General features: G+C 43.4%; 1 protein-coding gene across 1 annotated transcript in view; it reads right to left on the bottom strand.

The window, feature by feature from the left end:
• The window catches only part of SUCLG2 (succinate-CoA ligase GDP-forming subunit beta), a 621,393-nt gene that overhangs the window by 222,276 nt on the left and 384,202 nt on the right, over positions 1 to 14,915 (bottom strand). The window contains exons 13-14 of the transcript XR_010842511.1: positions 13,838 to 13,918; positions 10,539 to 10,907 (exon numbers count right to left, since the gene is read on the bottom strand). The gene's annotated coding sequence lies outside the window, so the exon portion shown is untranslated. The remainder of the gene's footprint in view (positions 1 to 10,538; positions 10,908 to 13,837; positions 13,919 to 14,915) is intronic.

The following is a 14,915-nucleotide window of genomic DNA, read 5'->3' as shown; positions in this document are numbered from 1 at the left end:
AATGATTTTCTTAATTCTGGGCTCTCTCAAGTCAAGGACCAGTTGGAAGATAGAAACATCACTGGCTAATTGAAAAGAAAAATTTTAATGTAAAAAGTGTAAACTAGGAGAAGGTCATTAACTACAAAAAAAAAAAGGGTAAAGAGATTCTAAGAGGCCCAGAAGCAGGAGGTGCAAAGAGCGGCTCCTCACTCTGGGCTGAGGAAGTGTGGGCGGCGAGAAGGAAGAAGGGGCTGGTGGAAGAAGGAGGCCCGGCAGCCCCAGCCTCCCTCACAGGCAGGGAGAGCAGCACATCCCCCGACGTGGAGGATGCCAAGAAGGGCTGGAGGGGCCAGGGATCAAAAAAGAAAGAAAAAAGCCCAGACGCCCCCAAAGTGCACACGAGGTAATGCCTCTGCCCACAAGGCAAAATGCAGACCCCTTTGAAGAGGGTGCACCTAGCAGAAAGCGTGCAGCCGGCGGATGCAGAAGAAACTCACCAGAGGGCAGAGATCTGTACTGGCCTCTGGAAGTGGCCTGCCACTGTCAGGTCTGGGCACTCAAGGGTGACAGCCTTGGCCTGGGGGCTCCACTGGAGCTGGTCTGTACAGATCACTCAGGTTCCACACTGCATAATAAATAATAGGAGACTGAAACCCTGAAGGGAGGTCTTCCTGCCTCTAGAGCCTTGAAGGATCATTCTACTGTCCAGTTTTGACAAAAGCTAAACATTCTCCTGGTCAGCAAAGGGAAATGTTTACAGGGTCTAGCACCAGTATCACAAAGCAGTGCAAAGAAGGGGGATTTGCAGCCGAGGGATAAAGAATTGTATCCTACATGAAGCAGTTAGACTGGGTGCTTTTGAGAGTATGTATATCTATTTCTGTCTCTTTAGAAGAAATGCAGAAGTCCAACAGTTATACAGATGCTGTGTGCCAATTTCTTCCTTTGCCACCATTGTGCTTAAATCTCACAACTCGTGCGTGTGTGTCTGTGTGTGTGTGTGTGTGTGTGTTTGTAACTGATGTTTTAGGGAGGTGCCCTGCCAATTCTATGAAGCAAAGACTTTGTTTCACTCATCATTACACCCTAGTGCTTAGTATACGGCTCTGCATGCAGGAGATACTCCATGAGTATCTATTGAATGCATGGGTGAATGAATGAATAAGGGAATGCCATACCCTTAACTTACTCTGTGGAATGTACTGTGCTATATTCTTGAGTAATTCAAGGAGGTTACATACACCCACCCCAATTTTGAAAATCAATGGAGGAATGAAGTGTTGGCTGATTATGCAGAGTTGGGAACTTGGGGCTTCATGGGCCAGGACCCTGTGAGTTATCAGAGCCACTCAGCCAGACTGCAACCATCACCAGCCTGGCCTGGCAAAGTGCCTCCTGGAGCATGGCTCACGGATACTCTTCCCTCAGCTCATCTCATAGCTGTTTTCTTCTCATCTTTCAGGTCTGAGCTGAAACATTACTGCTCCAGAAAGGCCTTCCTCTGACCACCTTAATGTAAGTGGCCTCCTCACCCTGCCCCTCAAAATATTTTTTATCATAACGATCCCCAAACTTTGCTATCCATTACAGTTACCTGGGGACCTTTTACAAATCCTGATTATAATAAAATCCCAAGACAATGTGGCACTGGACATAAGGATACATATACGGATACATGGAACAGAATTGATAATCTGGAAATAACCTGTTGAATGTATGATCAATTGATTTTAGACAAAGGTGGAAAGATACGTCAATGGGGAATGGATTTTTTTTTTTCAATAAATGGTGCTGGGATGATTGGATGTCCACACCCCAAAAGATAGCTTAGACCCTTACCTCATACCATACACAAAACTTTACTCAAATGGATCACAAACTTAAATGCAAGAGCTAAAACTATAGAACTTTTAGATAAAAACATAGAAAAAAATCTTTGTAATCTTGGCTTAGGTAAAGAGTTTTAAGAAACCAAAAGCATGCACTATAAAGGAAAAAAATTGATAAATTGGACTGCTTCAAAATTAAAAGCTTTGTACTCCAGAATATATTGTTAAGAAAATGAAAAAAGAAGCCACAAACTGGGAGAAAATATTTCAAATGTACATATCTGATAAAGGACTTATATCCAGAATATAGAACAATGAGAAGACAAATAACCCAGTTAAAAATGGGCAAAGATAGGAACAGACATTTCACCAAATAAGATATATATACATTAGCTATATATATATGGCTAATTATCACAGGAAAAGATGCTCAACATCTTTAGGCATCGGGGAAATGCAAACAAAAGCCACAATGTGATACTACTTCCCACACACAAGGATGGCTATAATCACCGAGACAATAACAAGCGTTGGTGGGGATGTGAAGAAACTAGAATCTTCATACATTGCTGGTGAGAATGTAAAATAGTACAGCCACTTTAAAAACGGTTTGATGTTGTCTTAAAAAGCTAAACATAGAGTTACCATATAACCCAGTAAATACCCTCTTAGATATCCCCAAAGGATGGAAAATATACGCCCATGTAAAGATTTATATGTGAACATTTAAAGCAACATTATTTACCAAAAAGTGGAGCCAGTTGTGACGTCAGTCAACTGGTAAATAGATAGGCGAAGTATAGTATAGCCATATAACAGAAGCAAGTAAGCAACAAAAAGAAATGACGTACTGATACGTGCTACAACATGGCCAAACCTCAAAAACATTAGGCTAAATGAGAAAAGCCAGGCACAAAAGACCATATATTGTATGATTTCATTTCTATGCAATGTCCATAAAAGGGAAATTGATAAAGAAAGAAAGTAGGACAGTGTTTGCCTAGCGGCTGAGGGTGCAAATAAAGATTGACTGCAAATACAATGGATGTTTGGGGATGATGGGAAATATTCTAAAGTGGTATTGTGGTGACGTTGGCAAAACTGTAGCTATACTAAAAATCATTTCCTTGCATAGGTAAAATGGAGAATAAAATGAATGGATTTTATGATATATAAATTACGCCTCAATAAAGCTGTTTAAAGAAGTTCCCGATGTCCAGGGCACTCTGAGTCAAATTAAATGAAAATTACTGGAGTGAGATTAGGCGTCAGTAATTTTTTAACTTCCTCAGGTAACTCCAGGGTGCAGACAGAGTTGATCATCAGTGGTCTGTCACCATGCTCCTCGATGTGTGGCCCAAGGACCACCAGCGTCGGCACCACCAGCATCTAATGCTGGTCAGAAATGCAGAGTCTCAGGCCTCACCCCAGACCTCCTGGATCAGCATCCGCATTGAAATAAGATCCCCACGTGATGGAGATGTCCATTAAAGTCTGAGAATCACTGCTCTATCACAATGCATTGATCATAATCTTGATTGCTTTATGTATTTCTTAACTTCTTTGATGTACCTCCAGGACAGTTGCTACAACTCCACACAGAATGCCGTGTGAATGGAGCCTCAATCCCAGGTCTCAGAAGGCAGTGTCCCTGTCTATCTCGCTCACTGCTGCTTTTCCATGCCAAGCAGAATTCTTGTCACACAGCTGGTACGAAATCGCACATTTGTGGAATGAATAAGCAATGACTACCCTCTACCGCATCCCCCTTTTCTAACTATTGAGCTCCTACTAACATTGAAAACACAGATGAAAGGTGCCCTTCACTAGGTCCCCAGGAGAAGCCTGCTGCCCCCTCTCGGTGACCATGATGACTCCCTGCTCACCCAGCAGGACAGCAGGGAGAGCACTCAGCCTCCCCCACCCCAGCCCCAGCCCCAACCGAGTGGGCAACATTCACCCATGGAGCCATCAAACAATTGCAGTTTTCTGCACAGATTAACCAGTTAATACATAGAAAGTATTCTATTGTTATGAGGGCTCTACTTAATAATATATTTTGTGTCTACCTTATGAGGACACGCTGGTGAACAAAAACAGAATGAGCCCTTGTCCTCTTTGGGAGTTACACTTCACTGTGGGAAACAGACCCCAACCATGCGTAAAGATGTTGGCCATCTTTGTATGTTAACAAATGTCAACCTTCTCCTTTCTTAGGTTCACCCACCTAGTTTTCTTTGCTTTTGGTATGCTTCCTAGGCAGAGTCAATGCTTCCTGGTAAAGTAAGAGCCAGGGCCAAATGCAGGCCCCCAAATACACAATCTCATAATCTAACTTGCACACCCTCCGTACTGCATGGCGGCCGGCCGACTGTCTTCGTTTGGATTCTCCTAAAGCAGAGCCTGAGAGGAGAATTCCAGGGTAAATAATCTATCAAATAATTTATTGGGGAGGTACCAGGAAACACCAGAGGGGAGTACCTAAGTGAGGTACAAAAGGACTGAAGCACATAAAACAATGTGCTCTCAGCAATCAAGTCAGATGGGACTGTGGACACTTGGAACTCAACCCCACCGGGAACTGTGGGAAGACTATGGAACAAGCTTGAGAGAACTGTCCCAACAAAGGGGCAAAGAAGCCGGAGTATTCTCCACTGACCTCCCATTTGTTATCGGCCGCAGGCTGCTTCTGGAACTAGTAACTCTCCGGCACTTCAGATTTGCCAAGGGTGGTCCCTTAGCCAGGTGGGGAAAACAGAGATTTGCAGGTGTTTAAAATAAGCAGCTTTCCATAGGTAGAGTGCATGCTGAGATGTTCAGAGAATACTGGGCAGCAGGCGAATGACAGACTCTTTACCCTGAGAACTAGGATGTGAATGGACACTTTCAAGTCAGCGACCCACTGAGGCTAACTTGGAGGACGGAGGTGTTCCTATTCAGAAAGGTCTGGTGAATTGCAGAAAAACAGCTTTGCCAGAGACGCCCAGTCAGTGGCTGGCAGCACGGAGAAAAAGCAAACTGAGTTAAATGGAAATGACATCTCGTCTACCTTGCCATCCACTCTGAGGGCCACCTTCAGGCCCTCCGAGGAAACATCCAGGGACCACTGGCCTTGGCTTTTGTTCTTAGGCTAATGTTACAAGTTTGTGGATGTAGCTCCAAAGCTTATCTGGAACGTTTGCTTGGCATGTGTAGTGTCTGGGGGAGGAAGAGGTAAAATGGGCACTCTGGTGCCACACGGGGAGTCCAGGACCCAGCCCACAAACAGGCCGTGACTAAGTATAACTGAAAGGTCGAAGTCAGCCAAGCTGTCCTCTCATTTCAATGTGGCAGTCTTCCCAGCTAAGGTCTTTTGGTGGCAAATCAAATATTCTATTACATTATTTTCCAATTTCAGGCATTTCCCCAGCTGGACTCTCAAGTGGTGTATTTTCCAAAAGTTCAGAAACATTGTCCTGCTCACCATCTGCCTTGATGGCCTGACATATTGGACACTGACTCTGGGACCAAAACATGTGTGGTCCAAGGACACCATCCTGCTGCCGGCTTACGGCACCTGAGGGATGGTGGAAACACAAACCTCTCAATCCAGCAAACACCGTGACTCCATGCAAACGCCCTTTCGAGGCTTGCTGGTATTTATTCAGCACTTGTTAGGTGAATGTAGATTAGATCCACCCTATAAACTTCACTATCTTCCATTATCCAATGAGTAAGATGAGAATTTGGCTTTTTCCAATATGGTTATGCAGCATCTGTAAGGTATCGAAGGTACTCACATGCAGCGTTTTAGTACCAATTTGACCTGATTAGGTGTGCTGCCAACAATTGGACCTTGAATCCTAAGCAGGTGGTTTGTTCTTCACTCTTGCTGTGTCTCCAACTCTCCTGTGAATCATTGCCTAAATTTTGGGGGACCACAGCTAAGAATAATTCACGTTCTTTAAAGGGAGCAAAGAGGAAGGGGCACAGCTGGAGCCAGAATTCTGCAGCTGTCTCAGGAGCCAGCCTGGAATAGCTGAAAGGAACTCGAGCCAAAGATTCCACACCCATTAGCCAGTGTGATGAAAAGTGATTAGCATGTAGCACAACCATGGCAGCCTTTAAATTCAAACAAGCCCCTGCTCCCAGCTCCCTGTAAACTTGCTCAGTTCCAGCACTTCCTGATGCTGATGTCACTAATTGGTGACACAACTCATTTCTGAGTTCTCCCACCTCCATTTCCTACAAACCCTGGATTTGATCCTGGAGGGATGGATCTGTGTGTGCACCTGATCGGAAACCAATGAAAGTGAGAAAGGAGAGGGGCACAGGATGCAATGAAGATGGAGTTGTAGCTAATCCCCTTGAATCCTGAGGACACTTAGGGCAGTCTGGACTGCCTGGGAATAATGCTTAGGCCTGGGAATTTTGTGATTGAGGCAGTGCTTCTTCTGACGGATTGGTTGGGTTGAAAGGAAGTGCTTGTGTGTTGGTTGACACCAGACCGGAACTGTTTTTGTTCTCATGAACAAGGCATGGTTATTAATCACTGAACCAAGGCATCTTGGAGTAAAGAGTTTGGTCGATTCTCCTTCTTAACATAGGAATCACCTTTACCACACCCAAGAGGTGGTGAGCCACCACAGCTGCTTTAGCCAAGGGCAGGAAGCTCAGCTACCTTCAGGGGCAAGGAAGGTTAAGATCAATGAGTGAAATGGAACTGAGTCTAGAACAACAGGGAGAAGTGGGGTCTGAGGAAAACTGAAAAACACGTGTTTCACTGAATGGGAGCAGCAGTATCTCCAGTCAATTGCTGAAATGCAGAATGGAGGGTACTGTGTGTGTGTGTGTGTGTGTGTGTGTGTGTGTGTGTGTGTGTGTGTGTGTGTGTATGAGAGAGAGAGAGAGAGAGAGAGAGAAAGAAGGTGGGGTGGAGAGAGAATGCACAATCATCTCAATTAAAAATTTTTTAGAAACACCAAACTTAAAGAAAACACTGAATGAGCAAAAAACATCCATCCATATATAAGTGATGGTCCACAGGCCGCTGGTTTACAGCCCTGGCTTAAGCAGATAACAGGGATCGCATCTCATAAAGCAACCCATTGCATATATCCGCTTCTTTCATCTCTTTACAAATTTCTTGTACTCATTCATCTTTTTAACTCATTGAAAAATTTGTATTAAGCACTTCCTCTGCTCTAGGCATAGTCTTCTCAGCCAAGGGTTACAAGGAATCCCTGGGGATAAACCAGGGAATAAGACAAGGTTTCTCACGGAAAGTTGATTGTACCTATGGAGGATAATTCCCTCGTCCTGAAAGTCTTCTTTTTCTAAATCCAACAGCCCATTTTTTCCAACCCTTCCTAAAAAGTATTAGGGTTTTCTTTGCATTTCCAGTTTGTTTGTATCCTTCTGAAAATGTGGCAAATTAGTGTCAAGTACTAGTTATGGAGCCCCCTTCTGAATGTGTTAAAATTCACAAATTTTCTTAAATACTTTGCTGAACATACGTGAATGTATCTCTGTTCAGTATGCCTCCCACCATCTAGGGTTTATCTGGATTGTGCAGCAGGCACATATCGTCATTTGTAGGAATCCTGAGACATGAAGTGCTCCATGGACATCTCTGCATGCAGCAACTACAGTCTGTTTTCATATTCTTCATAACTTAATGGAGCACAGGATACGCTTAGCCTGGCTTGTTTGCTTTCTTGTGCTTGTATTTCCAAAGGTCACAGATTTCATGCCAAAGTGCCACATGAAACAAGTATTTCCAGGAGCACGTGAGGAAAATAACATTAATTGCCTGAGACTCTAATTGGCTTTAGGACAGTAGCCAGGCCAGTGGCTGGGAAAAGACACCCCAGAACAGCTGTCAAATACAAACCTGGCAGAAAGGCATCAAATGCCAAGAACCCTTCCTGCATGACACTGACATTCCACAGGCCCACACAGACCCAGCGATCAGAAAAAATCTCCCTCCATGTGATGATTTTCAAACTCACTTAATTTAAAATGGTTTCCATGGAACACGCCAAACATGCCACATTTCGGCTCTGGCTGGCAGTTAGCTACACTTGGAGAAGCAAAACCCCAAAGCTGCTAGTCATTAGCTGAGTGTTTAGGAAGGTACACAATGATTAGGCCACAATTACATTATTTCTCCAGACTTTGCTAGGCATTGATTTTTGTAATTAGAGATGATCTGGAGAGAACCAAATGTAAATCAACAACCTCGATCTGCCAAGAACAACACGCTTTAGCAATCATACAGACATCCTCAAACGACTGTCCTATTTCTCTCCTATCTGAATATTCATTAGAGATTGGGCATGAGCTCTGTCTCTTATGGTAGTCTTTTACCTCTTGCTTAGACATCAGATGAAAAAGCACAGGCCTCTAAGAGCTGTGAAGGTTGGGGGTTAGTCACCCTCCGCTCAGGGTTTGTCTTCCTGCAGGAAAAACAGGTTGAGAATTGGGAGATCGGGATCTGAATCTTGAATCCTACTGCTTAACAGTGACCAAGTAACCGAACCATCAAAACGATTTTCAGGGAGATTCAAGGGCACATATAGAAGTGACCTGAAAAATATGAAGCACTACACAAAAGTATTGAGCTGCTACCCTTATTGCAGTTCTGGTTCCCAGAATCCCCTATGCTAAAATCTTAACGAATAGTTTCAACAGTCTCCCACCATGTTTTTTTTTTTTTTTTTTTTTTTTTTTGTAAAACTAGAACTACAAGATCAGTTACCCAAATTCAATTTCACTCTCTTTCACAGGGTGCAAACTAAAGATCCATGGGCTAGATTGAGCCCACAGATATTTTGACTTGCAATGTTGTGTTTGTTTTGTTTTTTTTTTTTTTTTTTTTTTTTTTTTCTTTTTGCGGTATTCGGGCCTCTCACTGTTGTGGCCTCTCCCATTGCGGAGCACAGGCTCCGGATGCGCAGGCGCAGCGGCCATGGCTCACGAGCTTAGTTGCTCCGCGGCATGTGGGATCTTCCCAGACCGGGGCACGAACCCGTGTCTCCTGCATCGGCAGGCGGATTCTCAACCACTGCGCCACCAGGGAAGCCCTGTTTTGTTTTTTAAATTGCCTTGCTTGTCAGCATTTTATATATGGGATTTTTCAGATTGATATTTTCATTGGGTATTTTCATACACAAGTTCAAATTTCCTAGTTCTGAGGAAAAATGGGAAGATTTGGCAATATTGGCTTGGATTCCCTATAGCTGCAATTGCTAGAGCCAAGGGGTGGCTGCCCAGAGGGTGTGTACTCTCCACAGCCCCACGGTCCCCACCTGACCTGCCTGCCTCACTTATGTCTTCTGTCTAAATCCCATAGACATTTGGATGTCAGCTCCTGCTTTTCCCATTATTTTCAGAGACAAATAGCTCTTTAAAATATTAAAAGGGAGAAAAGCAAGAATACAGAGATGCAATGAGACTGAATAACCAACTTATTGGATATTAATAAATAGTAATAAACAAGAGCACAGATATCAAACAGCTGCTATGAGAAGCAGTAGAGCAACGTGGTTAAAAGTCTGAATAAATTCCTGAAGCAATGTCGAATCGTGGCTCCTGCCCTTACTAGCTTAGGAGAGTTATTGAAGCTCAGTTTCCTCATCTGGAATATGAGAAAAATAATTATTACTTTTAGAATTCATTTAAATAACAAGGGTTTACTGAGCACCCACTATGTTCTAGAGACTTGTGTAGGCACTGATGGTGCAACAATAATCCAAACAAAGTCTGTATTCATGTGGTTTACATTAAATGAGTGAATCCATGTTAAGCATGTAGAACGCTACCTGGCACAATAATAAATTCTCAGTACACGTCAGCTATTATTATCGTTATTATTCACAATATGCCGTCTGCTCAAAGGGATCCTTAAATCAGGAATGATAAACCTGTTTAAGCTTGTATTTTATTTCCTGATAGTAGCTACCAGAAATAAATACAGTGTTAAGAATGAGTCTGAGGCCTTGTCTAAGCTCAGCAGAAAAGGGGACAGTGATTGATTATGGATGTCTGACTTGGGCTGATGTGTGTGGAAATTTGCCTGGCGGTTTTGCCATCCTGGGTTAAAGAATCGCTAATTACTATAAATTAAATTTCTATAAATGTAAGTGTCTCTAAATTTCTGCCTGTCTTGTCTGTGTTGATAGTCTTTCTGAGACTTCTTGTTCAGGGAGAGACAAAAATTCAAGAAAACTTTTTCAAGTTTTCTCTTTTCAGCAGGCAGCTCACAAGGGCAAGGCCATGCTCTGCTCTTGCAGATGTGCTGAGAACATGTAAAGCTCGAAGGGCTACCAGCCTGCGATTAGGGACGATTTGAACATGTCTGTTCCAATAATCGGCTCTAGAGCTGAACCTCTCAGAGCTACAGACCCAGTTCAAGGGAACTGAGATACCGGCTTGGGGAGGTTACATTTCTCTTCAATAAAATATTTAAAAGGAAAGAAAGAAGGAAAAGAACATTCCCCTTATCAAACCACAAAACCCAAGAGTTAGCCCTTGGCAGGCCTAGAGGCTGAACCCCTTTGACACAGTGCCTCTGCCCTCACTGACGGCTCAGGTATATCTATTCTCATGCAATTCTGGACTAGGCAACAGTGAAAAGTCACTGCAGGTTTCCTCCTTCCCAAACAAACCCAAATGTACACTTTGCAAACTCCTGAGGGGCAAAAAAGGAAATGAAACCTTTCCCGACAATATTAAATGTGAACCTACCTTACTTCCCCGAAGCTTGCACCTGCCACCCGGGCCCAGGGCTCCTCTCCGTTGTCAGTCAGAATCAGACGTGGCAGCCAAGTTCACAGGAACAAAGACTTCATAGCCATGGGCTGCTGATGGGAGAGGTCACCGCGTAATGAAAGAGAGGGATGTCTGGGCCTCCAGGTTAAAGGTGAACAGACAAGCTGGTATCCGGTTATTACGCAGACATGGGCAGTAATGTTGGAGGGCGACCCTGCACGGCAGCTCAGATGCGGTCTCCTGGATCACCTCCCCTGACACCAGGGACGTGGGGTGTTTGCAAATGATTCTTGCCAGGCTGCTCACCCATACATCCATTATAATTCCAGAGCATCCCTATTGCTCCTGTTGGGGTGAAACAAAACCAGTGTTATGCCCAGGTGGGGATACTGGCCGTATTCCTATACAACCTTATTTATAAAAACAGGTGGTAGGCTGTATTTGGCCCATGGGCCATAGTTTGTATCCCCTGATCTAGTGCAATAAATCACTGAGGAACCTGCACTGAGTATAAAATAAGTATGTTCATTTCCTTGCTGCATCTCAACAAGGACTAAAAACAATAGTAACGGGTGGGGATTAGAAATCAGAACAGCAGGGAGGGAGCTAGGTCCTAGAAGAGGGCCCAGGGCACTCCTAGGATTGGTGATGTTCCATTTCTTAGTCCAGGTGCTGGTTACACAGTAAATTACTTGGTGAAATTTCATCAGGCCACCCACTTAAATCTGAGTACTCTTCTGCACGCATGTTATATTTATTTATTTTTAAAATAATATTTTAAATATATATAATATTTATATATAAATTTTATTTATATAAATATATAAATAAAATAAATAAGGGCTAAAGAGAGAAAGACAAGCATCCCTGCCTGCTAGCTTTGAGCTCCTGTAATGACAGCTGATGAAAAATATAATTCTCCACCAATTCCGAGTATAGACCTAGAGGATCAGCCATACCACCTCCTGGCAAACAGAAGCTAAAGTTTGGCTGTTTAGTCTGTCCATTCCATAGATAAAGTATCCTGAGTATGAAATGACCTTTGAAACCAGAGACCTGGTTTCTTTAAACTCTATGAGCCTCTGATTTTTCATCCCTAAAATAACTGCGTCTATCCCACAGCTCTGTTGTGAAGGTTAAACTAATAATGGATAATGGATATGAAATGCCTGGTATTAGTTAATGCCCGTGGTTAGTACCCAATGAATGTCAGCTAACTGAAAAAAGAGCATAGTGGAAAGGAGGTGTATTGCGTCTCTTTCATTTCCCCCCTTATCCCTTCTCCATCCATCTCTGCCCCCGTCCTGAGGTCACCCAGCCTGGGCCACGTCACTGGGCCCGCTCGCCTTTTCTGGCTTCCAGTGCGAGAGTGCAGGCATGAGAGAGAGTCAGGTCAGGGCATTTGTTTCTCCCAGTTCCTCCAAGAAGCATCCTTCAACAAAATGGGTATAAAGCATCCCTTTCTGCACAGCTGCTTCGTCTTCAAGTCCCCAGAAATGCTCCTCCCCTTGCTTCCTCAGGGCATTGGGAGGTAACTGCTCCCTGCTGATGATAATTCTGGGGTACTGGAGTATTCCTGTGGTTTCCCCCACAATATTTCCACATCTTTGTTCTCTGTTTCCAGGGCTCTGACTAATGCATCAACCACACATTAGGAAAGCAAATTCAAATATAAGCAAGGCAGGAACATTTCTGAAAATAGTAAATCGTGCTTCCTTTTGGCCCACCTATGGGACTTGGACAAACAAGGGCTATTTTTCTTTAGGCCCACCCAGCACACAAAGGTTATAAGGCTTTGGTTGTCAAATCTGGGCTTTCTTGCTTCAGTAGTTCATTAAGTCTGAGTTTGTTTTTCAGAAACGAAAAGAGCAGTCACCAGCTAACCTAGACACGCCATTTATTTGGGCGAGGACGCTCAGGGAGGTAGGCTGGGGCTGGGAGCCGTCTGGCTTGCAGGCAGTAGTGATGGGGGGTTCTGAGGGGGCCTGGGAGCTCACCCCCACTCCCAAGAACAATACTTCTGGGGAGTAGCTGTGGATGCCAAAGGGCTGAAACATCAACCCTGGGGCTTTGGAACCCTGGCAAAGAGCTCCCACACCAGGCCTGCTGGAGAAGTATCTGAGCTGCCTTATTTAAATGCATACATGGGCCTGGACAGTGAGTCCTATAGCAGTGACCGTGATGTGCTGACAACTAGAGGCCTTTCTAGTGAGAACAGGTGGGTCCATGTAAGCCCCCTCAGGATTTCCCTATAACCTCAAGGGAGAATAAAGTGCCTTCTACACCATAACTGGATACGCACAGGCTGTCCTTCAGTGCTTCTGATTTTGTATGACTTGAATTGGGCCCCCACACTGCATCTTCAGCGTGTACTCAGGGACGCCGAGCACGAAGCGCTACTATGCTTATCCCCGTTTTACAAAGGAGAGAAATGGAGCCTCTGAGAGCCTAGCCTTCAGCAGCTCAAGATGTTTGGGGTCTAGGCCAACAGGTTCGGCAAGGAAACCTAAACAAATTGCCCTTTCTGTATACGTGAAACACATTTATATTCACTTTTTATTCACTTGAGAAGCTCAATTCTTATTATATTCTGGGGAATCCTGCCCAAATCCAAATGTTTGCAAAATTCCAAGAACTAAGCTACCTTCCACTTCTTCCTTCACAGTCAAGTAAACTGGAGCTCTGTAGCTAGAAAAAACGTTTCCCCCAGTGCTTATTGGGTAAGACTGGTCTGGGGCACTTAATCTATGAAGATGCTGAGCAAAACCAAGAAATGTTTCCCATCCTGCTATTAAGCACCAAGCTTAGAAAATCAAGTAAAACAATCAACGTGGCCATGCACAAAGTCGGCAAAAATGTTTATGTAATTAATCTTCATCATGGCAGTATAGTCACAACATTAGTGTCAAATGTACCCAAAGAATAATGTAAATTACAGGTACAAATCAATTTATGTGTTCACCACCATTTCCACTTGCCTCCGCATACACACTTAATAGGTGCTTGAGGCTTAAGAATAAATAGTTACTGGTCTTCAGAAAGATGCAAGTTTGCAAACTGAGATCCGAGATAAAACAACAACGACAAAATAGCATTATCGCAACACCACAGACATCAGGAAATGCCCAAAGAAGTACCGAGAGCGAATGTTTCAGTACTCCCTGGGGAAGAGGGGAAGCATCAGCCTAGATGCTCATTTGCTCTTTCTACCTCTTTCTGTTGCGGAAGGGAGGATTTTGGAGGGACCCCCAGGTAAGGAATGAGGCCAGACTCACTTCCATTCCAAACTGCAGTACAAATGGATTCTCTTTCTTCTGTGAAATGCGAAGGGTCCTAGGAATTTCCTTTCTGATGCCCTGGAGAAAAGAGAAACATTTTAAAAGAACCTGGAAATGCAAAGATCTTAGAGTCAGGTAAAATGTCTTGGACAATTGTAACTAAGAGAGTACCTCTGTGTGAAACTGTGTAATACAAGTATATTTCCCCCCAAGTTCACTTTTCAATTATCTTTGTCTTTTTGGCTGCTTGAAGACAGATGGAAGTAACTGGCTTTCTGTACTTTAAGAAGTACTTACTTAATTTTGACAGCAGTTTCCTTTGAACTGTTAATAAAAGTTACAGGCATTGATTGGGTTCAGCCTTCCTACCCTCCCTTTTCCATCATTCCCTTTGTCCCCCATCTAAACATATTTTTTTTCAGTTTTCTCATGATGCTTATCTTTAAGTATCATTATGGTCCTAACAGTCTCATTAAGTAAAATGCCTGAGGTGGGGGGTGGGGGGAAGAAGAATTCTGATCAACTGAGTGCCAATGAAGAAAAATTTTTAATCTTTCAGATAAAAAAAGATTGTTGAAAATCTTTCTCTTAAATGTTTTTCTTCCTTCCCTCCTTCATTTCACTCTCATTTCTACAGACGAAAAAGAACATAATTACCAGCACACAAATAACCAAATTTATATGTAGATAAATTAATATAAGCAATCATGACTTAAGCAAAGGGGGTGACACTGCATCAAGTTTCAGACTCATGCAATGATGACTATGATGTGGCAGTAAGTTTAGCTCTGAGCTACCTGGCAGGCGAAGCAAAATAAGAAATAGATCCCATTTGCTAATTAAAAGAAGCAAAGTAGTTCGTAAGGAAAGATGAACTCTTGGGGGAACATGGGGCACTAAAATCTAATAATAATGACCTAAAGGAAAGGTTTATGTGACTATTTCATTTGTGAAGTTGGACCCATCTGGTTTCACATCCTTGAACCACTGTGATTTTGACAGAATGAAATCTTTTTCCCTATCTTCCCACCCACCCCCTCCACACAGTGTTTTACTTGATTTTGTTAACTCTTTT

This window comes from Kogia breviceps, chromosome 10 (genome assembly GCF_026419965.1).
Source record: "Kogia breviceps isolate mKogBre1 chromosome 10, mKogBre1 haplotype 1, whole genome shotgun sequence".
Taxonomy (NCBI): domain Eukaryota; kingdom Metazoa; phylum Chordata; class Mammalia; order Artiodactyla; family Physeteridae; genus Kogia; species Kogia breviceps.
Note: the sequence above shows the minus strand (reverse complement) of the source record. Positions and strands in the feature narration are given on the sequence as shown.